We start from the raw sequence: 11,763 nt of genomic DNA, 5'->3' as shown, positions 1-11,763 counted from the left end.
CTTCCTTTGCGGTAAAATATAACTTTTAAATACAACTAAGACAGTAATATTTTGGCGTAACAATTTTAATGCGCTCGTTATTATTTTACTGTCATCAAGTAAAGCAATTTCCCTTTATTGTGCGACAACCTAATCTAAGAAGAAATTAAATAGCGATCCATAAAATTACTTCTGAAGAGCTGATAAGAGACTGAAGCAAGATTTTGATACCATGAGTTTAACAACAACATCGCAAACACGTATATGTTGGCACTCAGAACCTGTCAGAAAAAAAAAATTGCTCGAAAAAAACAGTTGTCATTACCTTTGCAAACATGTATTTTTGAAGGTACATCATTTTCTTCTTCATCAATAAGATCTGGAATTATAAATATTTTGAGTCCTTGTTCTTTAGCTATTTATTGACGAATTTCTTTGGAGGGATGCTTCATTAATTTACAATTGCGTTGACATTTATCATGATCATCGCACTCAGAAGTTTAATTACGCGATTTTGAATTACTTTTCTATTCGACAAATAGTTTAATATGATGTATAAAGTATTTCTTTTTTAATGTGTTGTTCCCTTTACTGTTTCTTAATAAACAAGATGAGTTTAACAAAATATCAAGTATCTCATATGAACCAAGCCACGAGAAAGTCATTTTTCTACCTTTTCTACTTTCTCGTTTAAGATTTCTCAATAGTATTTTTTGACCAACAAAATATTTCGATGAGGTTGCATGCTTTCTATCTAGTCTACTTTTTGTTTCTTTTGTGCGAAAACAATTTTGGTCATGGTCTTTTTCTTCAAGCCCTCTTTTCATTTGTAAAATTTTTGTAAACCCATTTTATCGTATACAGGATTGTATTTATTTCCATTTATTACATCTGTTTACTTTACATCAATTGGAAGACAGGTTTGTTGGTTATACATAAATTAAAATGGTGAATACCCCGTTGAATCGTGCACTTTAACACGTAAAGCAAAAAGGATTTCATCTAAAACTGAGGCCTAACCTTTAACATATTCATTTAAAACCTTGATAATTGCTTTCTTAATTGTCTGATTTGGTCTCTCCACAAGGCCGTTGGAATATGGATGGTAAGCAGAGGTTACACGTTGCTGAACGTTTGTCATATCATATAGTGAAATGGATACTGACCTTGCATGGTCATTAATTTGTATTTGAAAACAACCATGCCTGCAAATAACTCTATAGAGAAAGGTTGCTACTGATACTGCTGTTTTGTCAATAAGTGGTTCAGCTTTAGTTCACTTAGAAAAATAATCTTTAAGGACAATTACAAAATCAAATCCATTTGATTCAGGTAATTTAATTAAATCTTGTTTCATGACTTGTTGTTTATCTTCTACAGATTTTAAACCAGGATTTTAAAGCAGGAGACACTTTTAGGTTTTTATGTTAGAGGTTTTTTGGCATCGTTCAACACAACACAGAATATTGTTTAATTACTTTATTTTATTTAAATAAAACCTTTGAAGTTAATTAAAAACTTCTTTCCATAAGATAAGTTTTCCTAACCTTGTCAATACCTTTTTTGCACAACATCAACTTATTGTCATCAATAACAAAGTTTTTACACAGCCGTTTTAAGTTCGCTTTTTTTCCTTTCTCATTAACATCTTCAGGAAAAGTATTGTCATTTTAATATTTCCTAACATCATTAAAGTTAGTATTTTAGACATCTTGATAAAATAAGATAATAAAATTGTAAATAAAAACTGGAGATACGGCATCACTAACCAATTATAGACCTATCTCAAAACGAATTATCTTCTGGAACGAATAATCTACAATAAACTCTATAAATATCTAACGGAAAAATATCTTCTGGAACGAAAAATCTACAATAAACTCTATAAATATCTAACGGAAAATAAAATTTTAAGTGAATATCAGTACGGTTTTCTAGCGAATCGTTTAACGAAACATGCAATCAATGACCTCCTGAACAACATCAGCTCATCTTTGATAAAAGACAGTTTGTATTGGGAGCCTTTATTGATCTTAAGGTGGCACACAACTGAAAAAAAGCAAGTTTTTTGAAAAAAATCAATTTTTAGATTTTTGGGTATTTTGATTCTATAACCATTCCTTGAACATATAAAAAAAAAATTAGTCTCAAAAATGATATAAAAGTTGATTTAATATCATTTTAGTAGATGACACTTGAAAATAAATTCCCTAACAACGCCTTAGCAACCATCAGTCATAGGAGTTTTTCTGAATTCAAAACAGTAAAACACCATCACAAACTTGGTTTTAATTTGTTATACGCAGACTCTTGTTAGTTTTCAGTTTTAAAAGTCATAATTCAAAATTTTATTTACGAACAAGAGTGTTTTTAATCTGTTAATGTTAGTCTTTTATACTGTAACTTTTCTCTCATTTTATACCAAATAATTTAAAAATTGATTTCAATTTAGTTGAAATAAACTTGTATTTAAATGAATAAACAAGGAAATAAAACTAAACAAAATTTATCAAGAAGGATAAAACGAAAATGGAATGGTGTTGTTGGAAATAAAAAATCATCTTCTTCTTACATCTTATCATCGACGATGACATCGTCCACAACTCAAGCAGCAAGTAGCTGTTCTAGTGAAAGGAAAATCAAACCCAACTACTCGAATACATTTGATTCTGGAAAAGATAACTATTTTGTTTTTATTAATTTTTCAATTCTTAAAGAACTTATAGCTAAAACTGCATGCAACAACTGCTTTCAGCCATTACTTTTAACAGATGTTGATTCCAGTAGAAAAGGATTTGCACATTTGTTTCAATTAAAATGTGAACACTGTGATTATGTTAAAAGATTTAATTCATCAAACAAATCAATAAATGCTAAATTTGATGCAGTAACAGCTAACTCACCATATGATGTTAATATTCGTGCAATAATAGCTTTTCGAGAAGTAGGCTGTGGTTATGGAGCTATAAAAACATTTTCATCTTGCATGAACTTAAAATGTATATCTGAAAATGGATTTCAAAAATTAAACAAAACTATTATGGTAGCTTATAAAAGTGCTTCAGAGAAAAGTATGTTATTAGCGACTAAGGACTCTAAAAAAGTTGACATTGCTCAGGATATACCATGTGTAAGAGTTTCAATTGATGGTACATGGCAGAAACGCGGTCACAATTCATTGCACGGTGTAGTTACTGCGATTTCTGGGGATAAATGCATTGATATTGAAGTTTTGTCTAAGTACTGCATGGGCTGTAAAATGTGGAACAGTAAAAAAGGAACTCCAGAATATCAGTGTTGGATAATTGATCATCAATGTGAAATAAATCACAAATCTTCGTCTGGAAGTATGGAGTCTGCAGGAGCAGTAACAATTTTTAATCGCTCGGTTAAAAAAAATAATCTAATTTATAAAGAGTTTCTAGGTGATGGAGACACTTCTTCATTCAAAGATGTCAAAAACTCAAACCCTTACCAGGATTTTGACATCACTCCAATAAAACTTGAATGTGTAGGTCATGTGCAAAAAAGATTGGGTACACGACTTAGAAATTTAGTCAAAGCACACAAAGGCACTAAAACACCTTTATCAGGTAGAGGTAACCTAACAGAAAAATGTATAAATTCTATGCAAAACTATTATGGCATGGCCATTCGTCAAAATGTCAACAACTTGTATGCTATGAAAAAGGCAGTTTATGCTATTTTATTTCATTTTACCAACTTTGAAAACCAGCAAATGCAACATCAGTTTTGCCCAAGAGGATTGGCAAGTTGGTGCAAATATTGGGCTCTAAATAATACAAATTACAAATCAAAATCATGTATACCTATCTGGATTAAGAATCTTATTTTACCAATCATCAAGGATCTTCAGGCTGATGATCTTCTAATTAAATGTTTGCATGGAACGATGCAAAATGCCAATGAAGCATTAAATTCTATTATATGGTCTCGCGTACCAAAGCACACATTTGTTAGTAAGTCTACAATTGAAATGGCAACATACTCAGCAGTGCTGCATTATAATGATGGTGCTAATGGTGTATTAGAAGTTTTAAAATACTTTGGCTTGAGTGGAATTGTTACATTAGCTTCGTCAAGTAAAGTTGACAAAACCAGAATTCGACATATGAAGTCAAAGTCAACGGATAAAAGTAAAATGCAGAGAAAAAAAATAAGAGCAGTTAAAAAAGGTTTCATAGACGATCAGCAAATAAAAGAAACAACTGATAGTTACATCTCTGGTGGATTTTGATAATTTTTATGTTGTTATATATTTTTTTCTTATTTTTGCTTTTTTCTCAATATGTATTTTTTTAAACTTTGAAACACATTTTCTCATTAACAAAACAGAATTACATAATACAATTTTCAGGATTTGTTTATCATAATATAATACTTCATTTAACCCTCAGAATTTTCATAAAAAGTTATAGAAAGTGAAATATTGATGTTTATAGTGCTGAATTTATTGATATTTCATATATATATTAGGTGATTTTGTTAGAAATGCAATATTTCATGAAATAATTTAAATTATAAAAATTCCCACGGTCAAACAGGGTGAAATATGATTAGGAAGCTATGTTCAAAATTTTAGTTTCAGTAGTTGAGGCAAAATTAAGTTATTAGGTTTTGAAGATTTACTAAAAACACATGTTTTACAACCCATTTTTGGCCATTATGGATAATAAAATTAATTAAAAAAAAAAATTATCTGTTTTTTATTTTATTTTAATATAAAATAATTGTCATTAAAAAAAAAAAATCAAAATTTTGATTATTTACAAAAAAACTTGTTTTCAGTTGTGTGCCACCTTAAAAAAGCTCTCGATCCGGTCAACCATTAAATTCTGATTGAAAAAATGAAAAATGTTTGGTATAAAAAACAAAACTTTTAAATAGTTTACCTGTTATTATTTAAATAAAAGGCAACAATGTGTCATAATCAACGATATTTCTAGTTCAATACTATTAGAAATAAAATGTGGTTTTCCACAGACTTTAGATCTTGCCCTCTTGCTATTCCTTATGTACATTTAGTGACCTTCCTTAAAGCATCTACAAATCTTGATTGCATAATGCTTGTAGATAATACAAATCTGTTTTATTCATTTTCTTCTATCGATGACCTTTCAACAACTGTTGTTGAACCATGTTTTAAGTTGAATAAAATAAAATATATTTAGTTTTTTATACGTTTATTGATAACTTATTAGCACTGAACCATGTTTTAAGTTGTTGAAGCTCAAGTCAACCTTGAGCTTCAACAACTTAAATAATGGTTCAGTCCTAATAAGTTATCAAAAAACGTACAAAAAACTAAATATATTTTATTTTAATCATATCAACAAAAAATGGCTCTTCCGTTAATTCTTCCCTCTCTAAGTATCAATTTCAACAATATTGAAAGAACCTAAACAATTAATTTTCTTGGAGTGGTTATAGACAATAATGTTTCATGGACAGCCGACGTACCTCTTTGAGCATTTGCATTCAATCGAATAAGTTCCGGGTTGACTATTATGTGGCAGTTAAGTTTTGTTTTTTGAAGTCAGTAATGTTCTTAAATTTGGATTTGATATCAAGACTACTCCATAGCCAGCTTTTCGAAATATTTTCTTTAGTGTCGGGGATAGTGATGGTATCCACGGTAACAATACAGTAGGGAGATTAAGAGAGTCTGATCGAATTTTGTTGATTTTTAGGGGTTGTTTATTTCCAATTAAGTTTGCAACCCGTTTAAGTTGACATATGTTGTACCCAATTTTGTTAAACATTTGAATATGGAAATTAATCTCATCTTGTAAATATAAGTTACTGCATATGGAATAAGCCCTGTGAACATAACCTTTAAATATTGCCTAACTAAATTGACCTTTAAATATAAGATGGTTCCTACAAATCTTCTATACTTGAAACTTACTATATTTGAAACAAGACAACTCATAGAGCTTTGTTTACACCGTTGTTATTTCCTGTGAAATAACGAATTCCATGAGCTTGAGAATTCTGGCCCTACAGCTCTTTTATTCATGGTTGTACATGCAGAATCATTTTTACAACATCATGGACAAAACGTTTTCAAAATTGCAATGGCAGTAAATCCTCCTTTTGACCTAAAATCCTATCTAAGATATGTCAACGATATTCACGCTAGATTTTCCAACACTCAAGAAGCAGAACAATTCCTAAATATCTTGAACAAACAACACCCTGCGAGACAATATACGATCGAAACTGAAATCAAAAATAGAACTCTAAACTTCCTCGAATTAACCATAACGAATAACAACAAAGGAAGATATATATATATATATATATAGATATATATATATATATATATATATATATATATATATATATATGTATATATATATATATATATATGTATATATATGTATATATATATATATATATATATATATATATATATATATATATATATATATATATATATATTAGTTTTTATTTAATATATTCAATAAAATAGTTTACATTTTTATCTCTGTAACATGCTAATGGAGATTTAATTCTGATTACTGTTCTAAAATTTCTGGAAGAAAGAAGCGTAATTAGAACCCATTAGCAAACTGTGACTTAAAGCTTTTAAATTTAACAGACATAGCAAAAGTAATTGAAACCGTTGCTCCTCATAGCATTATAATTTCTGTTATACCTAAACCTGACATTTATTATATGAAAGAATTAATTGTGTCTGCAACTGTTACCAAACCTAAAAATTTTTCGATGTTTGTTATGTCAGACAATTAATTTTCCTTTAGTGAAAACATAAAAATAAATACGACTAAAACAATGGTTACTGATATAGAGCGTATGAGTATGGGTCAAAACACAAATAAGCTTAAACTGCTTCATATACTCAAAAATGTTCAAAAAAAAAATTACAAAACTTAACAAGAGCATTAAATTTGAATGTGTTCATTACACCAAAGTATTTCAGGGCTAACATTTGTGAACCCAGATAAAACTTAAACTATGAAAACTTTTTATTAAAATTTAACTGTAAATGAATGTGGATTATTTGCACATGTTGAAATGTCCTATGTAGGTGGAAGCCCTTATATAACTGTCCGATATATGTGTTGTCCACCAGCTTAGAATTTAAATATCCATTTTCTATTCGCCATAAAGTACCACAAATTCATAAATAACACTTTCTTATATTAAAAAAGGTTTAAAAGAAAGGTTTGTCATTAACAAAAAGCAAAAATATAATACTCACTGAAAGGTTTAAATGGTAACTGCTAAGGCAATCAACTTTTTATGGTATGGATAGCTCATGGGTATATAATTGATAAAATTGCATTTAATGAAGCTGGTTAGTTGAGTATAAAAGTTGATTTAAGTAAAACAACTTATCGTACTTAACGTACAGCGATCATATATATATGTTTAAATCAAGGAAACAAAAAGATTGAAATAATGGTATAAAAATATTTAGGTAAAGAAAACGCTCAAAATCGAAATGGGTATCCCCGCTATTAATGATAGTAAAATAAGGTAATAATGTGAAGCATGTGTAGTTATTGAAATTGCACGGTGGTGTTAGGCATCTCAATAGGTTATCACTAATTCGCAACCTAGTAAATAGATATTTACTCTTCTAAATTGGCTCCAGGACTTTTTTTGCACGATTTAATAACGGCAAAACTTTGCTCGAACCAATGAAATATTATATAAACTATATGTATACTCGAACCAATGATATATTATATAAACTATATGTATACTCGAACCAATGATATATTATATAAACTATATAAACCAATGATATATTATATAAACTATATTATATAAACTTCGAACCGCAAAGAAGATGATTTTGCCCTTTCTACAAATGAGGGATTAAATTTGTAAACAAATATTACTTTACTTCTCTTTTTTTAAATAAAAATGAATTTTGAAATAAAAATTATATTTATGTACAAGTGTTAAGAGGAAATTAAAACACTTGTAAAATAATAAAATACGGATATTAGAATAATTGTAAAATAATAATTTATGATTCATAAATTATTTTCCAATTAGAAAGGGTTTAAAGTATTTAATAGAAATGTGAAACGACAGAAGTATTTTTATGAATTATAATACTTTTTAATAAACCTAGGCTCATAAAAAATCTTTTATAAGTATTTTATAATTATTAAAACGTGTTTTTGAATAATCTTCAGGGCCGTCCCGAGGGGGGAGGGGGCGTTGGGGTGTCTAGCCCCCGTACAAATTCGTAGTGAGCAGTCGGCAAAACGAGGGCCTTTGTTTTTATTTTTTTATTTTTAAATAAGTTAGTCGGTGAAACAAATTTTTTTGACTTTTGTCGGCAAAAAACAGATACGTCACCTCCCCCACCCCCTCATTAAAATCTCTTCGGGACGGCCCCGGATAATCTTTAATTTATTGGGTGTTTTAAACTTGCATTTTTAACTTCTATTCACATATCGGATTTAGCTTTTGTCCTTTTTACAAATGGCGGACTATATTAGTAAACAATAAAAGTGGCTTGATTTTTCCTTTAAAAAAATTCCGCAAGTTAGACATCTAGTTTATATAATTTATCATTGGCTCAAACTGATGTATTAAATTCTATTGCTTTTTTTCGAGTATTGTGTGTTGCTTATTTTGAGTTTTTTTATGTTTCGTGTATAATTGTGTTTTAATAACTTCACGCATTTTGAATATTGTGTGTTAAATAACTTCTATTGCTTTTTCGAGTATATGGTATAATTTTAAACGTAATAAAACATTATTTAAACATCAGCACCATAGTCCTTAACGTCTACCAAATGAGTTTCGTTTTGGATTTCATATAGGGTTATAAATTTCTTCAAATTCTCAGTTATTTTTTACTGTTATAGATTTATCCTAATCTATAACAGCCAAAAAGTTATAATAAACTAGTATACTTTTTCTATTTTTAAATTATCTCTAGTTCTTGACAAGCAAAGAAGACGATTGACCAATGTGATCTGGTCTGATAATTTTTTGTGTTATTAATATGTATACACATACATGTATAAATAAATCTCACACACACACACACACACACACACACACACAATTCTAACGTCGCGATATCAACGAGAATAAAAATAACACAAAAGAAAGAAGTTGACTAGTTTAAATAAAAACTTAGTGTCTGATAGAAGATCTAACGATCTTGTCGCCAGAACCATAAAACGTTATAATAAATTGTAACTTAAGTCTTTATAAAATATTTGTATAAATAAAATGACAAAGTTCAGAAACAAATGTGTTTTTATATTAAATTTTAAAAAGTATTTCAAAATATTTTTAATAAAGATAATGAATTCTTTTAGGTTCGTTTTAAAAACTGGGAAAGTAATTGATAAATCAAAATTAGGTAAAACAATTTTGTTCCAGAAATTAGGTGCACATTAAAGTATACAGAACTGATTGAATTTTGTTCGACGAAACGATTCGTAGAGTAAGCTATCATTTCGTAGTGTATACTAATTTTTTGTTTCAATGAGAGGAAAATGTGTAATGATGGATTGATTTTACATTGAAACATAAAATATAATATTTTATGTATATTCACTTCATAAATATTAAGTAATTTAATATTTTTAAATAAATACTTTGTATGCGAAAAACGGTTTTCAAAACAAACTAAGCGTGTCGCGTGTTTCTGGCGATGATACGAAACTTAATTTTGCTTGTACTTCCCCAAGCAATATTTGCTTTGTTAATAAACCTATGTACAGCTAATCAATGTTACAATCAATATTACATCAATAATCCGAAGATTAGCTGCTCTACTTAAATCATTAATATAAATTATAAACAAAAGAACCTAGAATAGACTCTTGTGGAACAGCAAAGGTTATTTCAACATAGTACTTTGAAAGCCATTGTTAGAGGTAATAAGTGGCTCTATTTGATAAATAATTATGAAACCATTTTAGCATATTCATATTGATTCCATTGTACTTGAGCTTTCTAAGCAATATTTTATGGTCAACAGTGTCGAAAACCTTCGAATGATTAATAAAGACTCCTAACGTAGACTTTTTTTTTCGAAAGATTCTGAGATAACGCCTGTTTAAAACATTTATTCATAGAAACTTCTCACTTTTTTGTCATCTTTATAAATAAAACAGTCCATATTAAAATCCCCAAGCTATATTATGCTGCTAAAATTGCACGCACCGTCATTGGACTATAGCAGTTGCTTATAACTATGTATTTATCTTTTTTAATAAATAATTCAATTGTTGCGATATCTTTATCTTAGTCAGACACGTTCAAATAGCTTCTAACTTTATTATGCAATGTTTTCTTTAACCTACTTCAAAACTCCTTCACCTCGTTTATTTGTTTATCCTAATGAAACAAACTCATAAATGTTAAATGAAAATTTAAAACCATTTACAATTATTTTTAAGTTCGAAAGAAGAGCGTCATGTTACCGCAACACATATGATATGAAAATGTTTTCAGTTTTTTTTTTAAATGTCAAAAGTTTTCATTACTTGTTTTTATATTTCTTATATTAAGGTGGAGGATACTGATTCTTTCACTGTTTAGATGATTTACATTTTTAAAAAGAAGTTCTTTTATGATGCTGGGTAATGATTTAAACTGTTCGTGTACATATCATTAAAAAAAAGTTACATCTGGGTCTGTGTTTTTATCTGATATGAAGTATTTTTTGTAAAAATTATAAGTTAGCGATTGAAAGTCATTCATTTTTGTAAATATTTTTTCATGTGCACAGATTTTAAGAATTTTTTTTTTAATGTTGTTGTTATTAATCGTGCGTTATTAGTTTGTTATAGAACACTTGTGCATACTTACCTGAGAATCTTTTTGAAGCAATTGTTCGTTTTTGATCATTTTTTAACCTTTAAAATACAGTATTGATCCTCTTTTCAATGATATATATCAGTATAAAATTGAAGTAAGTTGAAATTTTTCTACACATACCTATATATTATATTAGTAATATAATGTAAACAAACAAAGTGTTTTTAAATTTTATTTGAATATTTTAATATTCCTTGTTTGTTTTTTGTTTTAATTAATAGTTTTAGCTTTTTTTTTCGAAGCAATAAACTCTCGAGATAATGTTTAAATTATCAAAGAAATTCGAGTTTCTGAAATAAAAAAAAATCTTAGGACAACTCAATAAAGAAATTGAAAAACAAATTTGCAAAGTTATGGAACATGTAAATGAATGGATATTGCGCAATGGAAGTTAAAACTCAAGTTTAAAATAGTTTAAAAGTATGGAACCTAAAATTAAAGCAAAAAAGCAATGTTATCAATGTTTAAGTACTCAAAAAAATAGTGACAAGTATGAAGATAATAAACAAGAAATCAATCAAATCAACGCATAGCATGCGTAAAATGGAAAATAAAAAAATTGATTTGATTCAAAACACAGCAAAAATAGGACATTATTTATGGAAACAACTAAAACGTGTCTATTTAGCATTCTTGAATGGGGATAAAGAGAACTATGAATATTGGAAAGCTTCATTGTGCGCATGTATTAATCAAGCCCCAGCGACAGCTGAGTATAAATTACTTCAGTTATTTCAATATTTCAATGGGCGGAGACCCATTAAAAGTCATTGAAAGACTTGGTCATTCATCATACGCTTATATATATATATATATATATATAGCGAAAAAAAGAATTGAAAGAAAAAATGGCGGAACGTGGAGAAAAGTCCTTAAGTAGTTGGTTAAATTGAACAACTTTAATCCTATGAGGGAAAATAATCCAAGAGACGT

The sequence above is a fragment of the Hydra vulgaris genome, chromosome 01 (assembly GCF_038396675.1).
Source record: "Hydra vulgaris chromosome 01, alternate assembly HydraT2T_AEP".
Taxonomy (NCBI): Eukaryota; Metazoa; Cnidaria; class Hydrozoa; order Anthoathecata; family Hydridae; genus Hydra; species Hydra vulgaris.
The sequence above is the reverse complement of the archived record's forward strand: the minus strand, read 5'-3'. Positions refer to the sequence as shown.